We start from the raw sequence: 9,786 nt of genomic DNA, 5'->3' as shown, positions 1-9,786 counted from the left end.
CCTTAGACTAAATCCATATAGACTAGTATCGCATCCAAATTCACTTACTAAATTGTCTCTTGTTTTTTGAGGAATACGAGGCAAACCCCTACATCGAAAATATTTTACACCAATAAATATGTATATTTTATGTCCTTACACTACACACAACTATAAATTAGATTGCAATACACACACGTGTAATTTTTACACAGATAACAATCATGCACATCAAATCGCTTAGACTCGTTACATCGATGTTTTGCTGTTCCGGCTGAAAAATAGATTCTTTTTAGGATTCCGTAGTCCTCAAGAAACCCGTACAGTTTCGCCATGTCTGTCTGTCCGTCCATTCGTCCGTCCGTCCGTCTGTCCGTGGTTTAGCGCAGAGACTATCATTACTAGAAAGCAGTAATTTAACATAAGTATGTAAATTAAAAATGTGAACAAAGTCGTAAAATAATGTCTTGCAAAACATTTTTGTAGGGTACCCCCCCTACATGTAAAAAGGGGTGTTTTTTTTTCATAGTATGGGGTATCGTTAGATAGGTCTATATAAGATATAAGGGGTCTTTTACCAATACTTATCGATTTATAGACCAATTTGTAAAATATTAAGCTTTTAAAAGCTAATTTTTGTTAGAGTCAAGTGTCCTTATTCTACAAAAAATGTTTTTATTATTCATCATCATTGTCATCATTATCAACCCATATTCGGCTCACTGGTAAGCTCGAGTCTCCTCTCAGAATGAGAGGGGTTAGGCCAATAGTCGACCACGCTGGCCCAATGCGAATTGGCAGACTTCACACACGCAGAGAATTAAGAAAATTCTTTGGTATGCAGGTTTCCTCACGATGTTTTTGCTTCACCGTTTGAGACTCGTGATATTTAATTTCTTAAAATGCACACAACTGAAAAGTTGGAGGTGCATGCCCCGGACCGGATTTGAATTCACACCCTCCCGAATCGGAGGCAGAGGTCATATCCACTGGGCTATCACGGCTCTTTTTATTATTATTATTTTTTAATTTTAATATTATGTTTTACAAGTTAGCCCTCGACTACAATCTCATCTGATGTTCAGTGATGATGCAATCTAAGATATATGTTTATAAATATTTAAATAAATGTGGGTATATCTAATAAAAATTGTAACATTTCTCATAATACTCATTATGTCATCTTTCAAAGTTGACATTAATTTCTCAAAGATTCGCACGCGATCAAACTACGAGCGTTAGCTAGTAATACTCATATGATGTATACTGAAACGAAAAGCATAAAATAGGCAGCTTTAGTAAGGACAATGTATAATGTAATAAAGTACACATTTAATTACAGTGCCGATATTAAGCCTGTGTCCAGTCTCCGAGGCCCTGCGGCCATGGCCTTCAGGAGTTATCGGGATCTATTAAGCCAGCATTAAGCCAACAACGGCCATTCCCGTCCCAGCGGGACAACCCTTTCTAATGAAGCTGTAATCGATTGGGGATATTATATAGAGCTTTATGAAATGTATTTACCGTCTCTGCTGAGTTGGTCATAGGCCATGTGGCTTCGAATCTCGAAGGGGAAATCCTCGGTCGGAAAATCAAGTACTGAATTTTTCTTTCTTCTAAGAATTTTTCCGTAAACATTTCATTTGTTTGGAAGTTGGTGGTGTTGTACCACGTGTTTTAGAGAACGTTAAGCTGTTCGTCATTATTATTAACATTTGATAATAATCGTCATAAATTATCACCCTGAGCTTGTCAACAGGCAATGTAATAGCGTGGTGGGTCTAAGCTCCATTTCCTGTCCCACATAAGGAAGACAAATAGGTTTTACAATAAAAAACGGCGAGATTCGGTGCCACAGATAAACAATCAGACAAACACACACATACAGACAAACAGGCAGAGAGACACACAGAGAAACAGCGGTCTTAATAACACTCTTTTTGCCTCAAGGGTTAGAAAATAAATGAATAAATAAAGTGCTTTTATCCCACAAATCAACAACTTATAACATAACTCGTAATATAAAGGGTCCATACATATTTCTTCACACACTCACATACCTATTTCTGTTAATAACACAATTCTTTTTTGATATCGCGCAAGTAAATGGGCAACATTTTCCCGTATCGTATGTCAGGGGTCGGATAATAATTGTTTTCGAAGCTTCTCGCGTGAAAGTTAAGGAAATCACATTCGCTTCCGCAGCGTATTTCCTGCGAGGAAACAACCTCGGAAAATCGGGTGTATTGTTTGTGATTTATGCGAGGATAATTATGAAAATTTATAGATGTTCTTATGACCTTTGCGTTGTTATTTTTGGCATTGTGTATTTAGTTGTAGGAGCTAGGAAAGAGAGTAACAATGCCTGTATTTTATTCACAAGAGATAAAATAATGATTTTTATTTACAAAAGGAAGGACTTTTTTTAAATTATTTTTTCATTTTTATTTTACTGTCAACGATAGTTTAAAATTATACATTACCTCAAGTTACACCTCTAGAAACATGAATTAAGAAAGAAAAAAAACAAGAAAAGATTACCCGGGTTTTCACGGATAATAGCAAAATAAATCATGAATCGCAAAGTAACGTCTGCTTCTGTAAAATAATTCAAAAGTACCTATTTACTCATTTTTGATGTATTTTTAACCGACATCCAAAAAAATTCTATGTTAGTCTTTATGTATGTTTTTGTTTATTTTCAGTTGCGCTGCCTCTAAGTGATATGTGTGAGTGATAGAAAAATGAAGCTCTTCTTAAGTTTGAAGGTATGATCTTTTTGTTATTATGAAATAAAATTACATACCTACATTTTCATAGTAGGTATTTATTATGTAATATGTAGTCTTTACTTATATTGAAGCCGTGATAGCCGTATCACCAAACCAAATCACCAAAGGCGTAGGTTCGAGGTTAGGTTTGGTCCCATATTATTCAAATAAGCTGTTAATAACGAAGGCGCAGATAAACTAATTAAAAGGTCAGTAGCAAATACTTACAGTAGTAGATCAAAGCCGTGATAATCACTTTACATCAGGTGACCCATTCCCTCAATTGTAATGTAAGCGATAGAAAAACGCAAAGACGATACGATATATCTAGTCCAAGATATTTTGAGAAACAATTATGAGTAATGCTACATACGCCAACCATCGTAGTGGTATGCATTCCTCACTAATACATAATACATAGCCATACATTACCTAATACAGTCTCGTATGTATTCACACGTGAGCAATGACTCATGTCGCATTTAGACCTGGCACCTGGGTCTTCCGCTATTTATTGCCTGTCGACTGTATGACGCGAGGTGCTAACCAAATGGGACGCTTCTATACTAATTTATACGTCTATAACGACAGTTTGAAATAGTCGGTTCAATAGATCACCAGTTAATTGTCGGTTTGAAATACGAGAGGTCGTAGATTTATATTATGACAAAGCCATTAAACTTCTTGCTATGCATTATTTATTTATTTACTTTGACCACCAACAAAATTTTACACGGAAAAGAGTTATTTTATAAACTGGCCCTTGATTACAATCTCAAAATGGAAGCTGGCTAACTTGTTAGGAGGAGGATGAAAATCCACACACATCTGTCTATTACGTCAATAAGCTAGTTGACACTTTTTCAAATGATCTTAATTGTTCTTTCTACCAGATTGATAAAAATATATCTTATTCTTCTGAGACGTGAATACAAACCCATTTTTTTACAATACGAGCCAAAAGGCTGTCGGCTATGATGGTCTATATTTTAACTGTTTCATGACGTCACGTTAAAATTTAACCTTAACCAAAGGGAGTGTTGGACAAAATTATTAGTTAATAATTAGTTTGATGTTTATTCCTTCAGTGAGATCGAGTAACATCGTGACGTCACAAAATGGTCTACAGATGAGAAGAAGAAAAATTAATACGTATTTTTTAAATCAAGTTTTCTATGAAATCCTTAATTTTTATTAATTGATATACTTAATATATTTAGGACCCATAGTCCATGTACTATACGAATTTAATACTGTTTAAATTAAATTTTATGTGAGTCGATTACCTTATTAATGACTTTAAAAATCCAATTTTACCTGGAAGTGCGTGAATTCGCCGGCGTTGACTAGTATTACATAAGCTTAAAAGGTCCGCTGTGCTTACTTAAAGTCTTTCGTTGTGGATTAAGGTAAGTTTATTCTGTGTCCAAATTGCTTCCCGAAAATTCTTTAATATTTAATGTTGCCAGCTACTTGAAGGTAAATAAAAACCCTGAAGTTTCGTTTCGAAGTTAGAATAAAGTTTCGATTTTCCTTGTTCGTGTGAAATACAGTTTTACTATCCTACAGTTGGGTCACGGAGTAGTTTGTGAGTTGGGTAAACATTTAGACACTGGTAGTAAATTATGACTGACACGATTTAAAAAACCTTATATTTTTTTTTTGAAAACAACAATAATAGGCTATTAATAGTTTTCCGATCGATTTTAAACCCCAACGTAGAATAATTTTACAGTACAATTTTGTTTACATGTACTTTACATGCATCAATAAATTATAAATTAAGACTTAACTTAAGTCTTAACTTCAAAGGTGAACTTTAAAAATATTTAAAAATATCTTTGTATTTTTCATTCATATTAATAAAAATTGGGTTATTAACAATTTATTTTAATGTGGCCGTGTGAAAAATGTTTTGAGTCCTAAAAATTGTCTGGTGTAGTCATGGAGTATTTATATTTGGAGTTTCATCGCACCAACATAATTGTCTCTCATTTCTTGAGGGGGACGAGTGAATGTGTGTGTTTACACACACATTCAAAATTTTCAACACCGATAAAGTTATTTTGTGTCCTTACAATATAGGAGATGGTCCATTTCATGTCCACTCTTGTACACCGTATCATTAAAATTTAAAAAATACAAGGATTTTATTAAAATCTAAATAAGTGAATAAATCTTATTAAATAAAAAGAAATAAATAAAATTAAAACCCAAGTTTTGAGTTATATCAAGATGGCGCCCATAGAGCAACTATGATATGACAATTGACAGTAAACGTCAAATCGACTACTGTCATCAATCCGCTATTATTACCCAAAATAGTGTTGCATTTATTGGGAGAGAATGAATAAATATTATTTCGAAAGAATTATAGTAAATTCGTAGATTTGTTATCAAAAACAGTTATATTTTCTTTTATTTCCGCCAGGGTACAATGACTGATCCTGGGCTCCATACAATTTTGGACCATCTCCTTTAATTCGCAAGGGCAGGCGATGGTAAGTGATAAATGGAAACTTACCATCAGATCCGTTTGTTGCTTCAATAGCACTTTTTTAAATGGTCCTAATTTATTTATTAACGTTCTACTAGATTGAAACGCACGTGTAAATATTACAAACACATCGCTTAGACTCGTTACACAGAATATTCGATTACATGATCGATGTTTTGCAGTTCTGGCTGAAGAATCTATTCTTTATAAGCATTGTTTTTATTACAAATTTGTTATAATTACGTGTAAGTTAGAAATACTTACAAATGATACGTAACTTTATCTCTTAGTAAACTAGAAGTTGTTAAACATTTTCCATTCTATTCAATTACATAAACCAGCATTTTAAGGAAGCTATTTATACGACGAAAACGATTACAACATTGAAACATCGATTCTAAACAGTTTTTATAAATCCGTTAGATCATTGATGGACTACTATGACAAAAATGTAACGTCTAGCGAGGCAGGTCCCTATATAATTCGTCTGAGGGTGTAGCGCACGCTGAAATTTACATGTCCAAAAAATCAACTCATATCTGTATTATTAATAAACAGTGAAATTATAAAACTCGCAGTGGGATTGTTTCGTGGAAAACTTTCTCATTTAATATCGTTTAAGTTGTTTGGTGTTTTTGTGTAACAATTTCAAAACGGGAAATGGTTTTCCACTTTATGACATTTTATCGTGGACTCTTGTTGTCCGGAAAGTGCTTCTTATGGTTTTCCTTTATGGGATTTTGCGAAATAAAACTTTTCAACTTTAACAATGTCTACAGGTTGTGTAATAATACTGGGAGCACCTTTACGTATTTCTTTTACGATGCGTTTGAATAGGATAGTTGAAACTTTTTTTAAAAGGGTCTTACATTGTTCACTAACGTTTTACTAGATAGAATAAAAGTTATTATATTTTTTTGTCAAATACATAAAAAATTAAAATTTGAAATACATTTTATGACAATATGAGCCAAAACGCCGTCGGCCATGATGGTCTATAATATAAACCATCATGGCAGACGGCGTTTTGGTTTTAAAAAGTTAAAATATAGACTCTATATTTTAACTTTTTCATGACGTTACGTTACACTAAACCTTACTTAAGCCTATTTTCTCGGAGCATACTTGCTATCGGATGCAACAAAGCCTTGGTATTGGCCTGAAAGCAAAACTCTCCATCACCACGGTTTTCATGGTTCATAGTTTTGCCCAACTCCCCAAGAATATAACATTAACAAAATACGAGCAGTGTGGTTATAAATAAATATCCTGATCCTCAGCCCAAAGATTAAAACTTAAACTTTCATGTTTTAAATTCCCAACTTACAATTTAAAATTTTTATGGACTTTCTAAAGTGCATTTACAAGCTACAAAGAAGAATGATTTATTTACTAGTTAAATAATAGTAAGTTAACAGTATACGGGGCAATGAATCAACTTTGCTGAAGTTTTGAAGTTAATTATCTACCAACTTGTAGTAACTGAAACTTGGCTCGTTTTGTATCAAAGCGAGTTTCTCTTTGAATCCATGTTTGTTATTGACATAATATTATTTTACTAACTGACTAACTTACATCGTAGTTTAAATGTAATAGCTAGAGCCATAAGCCTAGTGGTTAGTGTATGTGTCTTCGTATTATGAAGAACTGCGTTGTTGGATTTTGTGATAGTTTTTACTTGAAAAAATGTTGGTTATGTCGTGATAGTAATGTATAACAAAAAAAATCGTGATTGTTATTATCTGTCGATATTAAGTATGTTCCTGATTATTTTTTTAATATCGTAATTTTTACATTAATTGATAGCATAAATATTGATGAATTGTACAATGGGATATAGTCCGCGTTTTCGACCGTATTCTTTTAGGAAGACTAAAGGAAGGATATATCTGACAGTTTTAATGGTTTTAAAAATGTAGTTTTTAATAATGGTGTTAATAATTTAGATATTTTTAGTAAATTATAACTCTTGCGAGCAGAACTTAATTTTCAAAAACATGTACATTTTCTTCCGAATCAATGTCATTTGATTCGGAAGAAAATGTACATGTTTTTGAACATTTTCTTCCCTGTTATTTTCATTCGTGGCTCTTTTCATTTAAAAGTAATAGAAGTTAGCGATAACTAGGCTGTTAAGGTCTTTTAGGTTACGTGCCACCTTTGTCGTTATAAATGGCTGAACATCCGATGAAGGTAACTTCAGCTTTGTTTCGTTTCTTTTTTATTTTTCAAATTTATATATAAGGAAAAATTAGTACACGTGGTAGTGCACAATTGGCAGGCTGCTGTTTTCAATGACTGTAACGAACTACGCGATTCAAAGCACGAGTGACTCTACTGCAACGTCCTGTGTACAGTCGACATCAAATATACATTAAAAAAAACATTGAGCATCAAAATATGTCTGTAGGTACATTCAATATAATCGAAAAAGCTTCGAGTGCTTTGTTATTTCATCGTACAAATCATATGCAATTTAAACTGGTCATAGAATAGGTACTTTGGCCGGCCTACATAAGAATGTTCTGAATTTGATCCAGGAAGTTCCGCATTGCAATATTTAGGTATATTCACACTCACCCTTAAGTTAGTTATTTTCATTAATCCTCACTAACACGTGCTTAAACTATCAGGACCGATACGAGTAAAACCGCAGCACATCTGATTTATATTAAAAATATATATATATATCTGAGATTCTTTTATTACTTTGCAAAGTATGTCATAAAAGAGTACAAATCTCTTAAGTTATACACGTATACGCCTGAGCACTCAACTTTCAATTCCGCAAATCTATTTTCCCGTACACAGACCACAAGTGTGTGGACAAATATGGAATGTATTTCTGTCCAAACATACTTATTACGAGTATACGTAACAACAGGTAGACGAAAAACTTCGCAAACTTCTAGATATAAAGTAAAGGTACACATTTCGTGCAATATATTTTATGTTTAACTAGCAGAAAGCCCGCAGTTTCACATATGTAGTTCACGTTTCCGTGAGAATACGAGGATAATGTTGCCTATGATACTCACAAATAACGTGGCTTTCAAGTGTTAAAATTATTATCAAAATCGGTTCTGTAGATCCAGAGACTTCCCACTGTAATACCGCAAACTTTACCTCATTATAATATTAATATAGATTTAGTGTTTTTATTGCATGAAAAGGGGCGCAAGCATAACGGTTTTTTTACTTTGGTTTACGCGGCGATCCGTGAAAAACAACCTCGTATTTAACAGCGCCTTAGGGGTTCGATACTAGTCGGGTATAGACGAACATACGCATGTGTAATAGCAGCCCCTCTAGCCAAGTGGCATGTCGATTCTCTTTCTACGATCGCTAACGCTTTGAAAATTAGAAACATGTATGGGAATGACATTTGATATCGACAGGTCTCGTGATCAAGATCTGTCAGTCCCATACATTTTCAAGTTTTCGAAGCGTTAGCGATCGTAGAAAGAGAATCGACGTGTCACTTGGCTAGGGGGCAGGTTTTCTATTTTGGTGTTATTAAAAAAACCTACGACAGTTTATATTCTTAAATCAAATAATCATAATAATATTATATTGTACTCGACTGTACTAAGCTATTACAACTTTAAAATTAAATTAACAAATAAGGAGGTAAAAAAATCTTTTGCCAAAAGTAACTTTGTAGTTACGGCAACATGTTTTGCTAAATCTTTTGTCGAATTTTCTTCAGCTGAAAGATTAACACGTGATTCTATTTGTAAGCAAACTTCCAACATGAACTATACTGGAGTCTACATTTTAATCATAATAAATATAATACTGTTAAACAATTAAATACAAGCTTCATGTTACATTATTTATTCCATAAGGCCATTAACCTGTTAAAAAAATGTTATTATAAACAAACCTTTGGCACATCATCATTGTCATCATTAACCTGTTGTAACGGCCTATTTCAGGGTCTGGCCTTTAAAACAGGCCAAACCACAATCTACAAAAAATCCACAAAGCCAAATTTGGTCATCCAGATATTACTTACAATCTATAAGAGCTTAGGGCTCCCGCACACGGGCCACTGGTCACAGCCACAAAACTCCGCTACCGACATATTTCCTGTAGTTTTCATACATTTTATATGAACTCGTCGCATACGATTGACGCTGGTGGCCGCCATACTCTACAATCGTCGCTGATCGCTTCTTGTGGCCCGCACCGGCCATTAAACGGCGACACAAAACGCCGCAACACGCCACCTGCACGATTATGATACTGACCACAAGTGTCGACCACCGGCAACAAGTGGCTGTCACGCGCTTCAACTACTTATGTGGCGCGCGTGGCTCGTGTGCGGCGACACTTAATATTATATCCGCTGAACGAGATACATATCGCTCTGTCTGTCATTGCTGCCTATAGCATGCTGGGTACACATTCATTTCAATTGCAAAAGACTTTCGCCTTTCGCAATGGGAAATTTTTCGCAGCAACAAAATTCCCCAGGCCAGCACGTAAAACATTATAGACCCTTCCCCCAGATTAAAGGCCCTCCCCGATGATAAA

At 34.3% G+C, this 9,786-nt stretch overlaps 1 protein-coding gene across 1 annotated transcript in view; it reads left to right on the top strand.

Annotated features, from left to right (window-relative positions):
• The first annotated feature begins 2,686 nt into the window (after nucleotides 1-2,686).
• The window catches only part of LOC112045027 (RING finger protein nhl-1), a 127,632-nt gene continuing 120,532 nt past the window's right edge, over nucleotides 2,687-9,786 (top strand). The window contains exon 1 of the mRNA XM_052885653.1: nucleotides 2,687-2,747. The gene's annotated coding sequence lies outside the window, so the exon portion shown is untranslated. The remainder of the gene's footprint in view (nucleotides 2,748-9,786) is intronic.

Source organism: Bicyclus anynana, chromosome 14 (assembly GCF_947172395.1).
Source record: "Bicyclus anynana chromosome 14, ilBicAnyn1.1, whole genome shotgun sequence".
NCBI lineage: Eukaryota > Metazoa > Arthropoda > Insecta > Lepidoptera > Nymphalidae > Bicyclus > Bicyclus anynana.
Note: the sequence above shows the minus strand (reverse complement) of the source record. Positions and strands in the feature narration are given on the sequence as shown.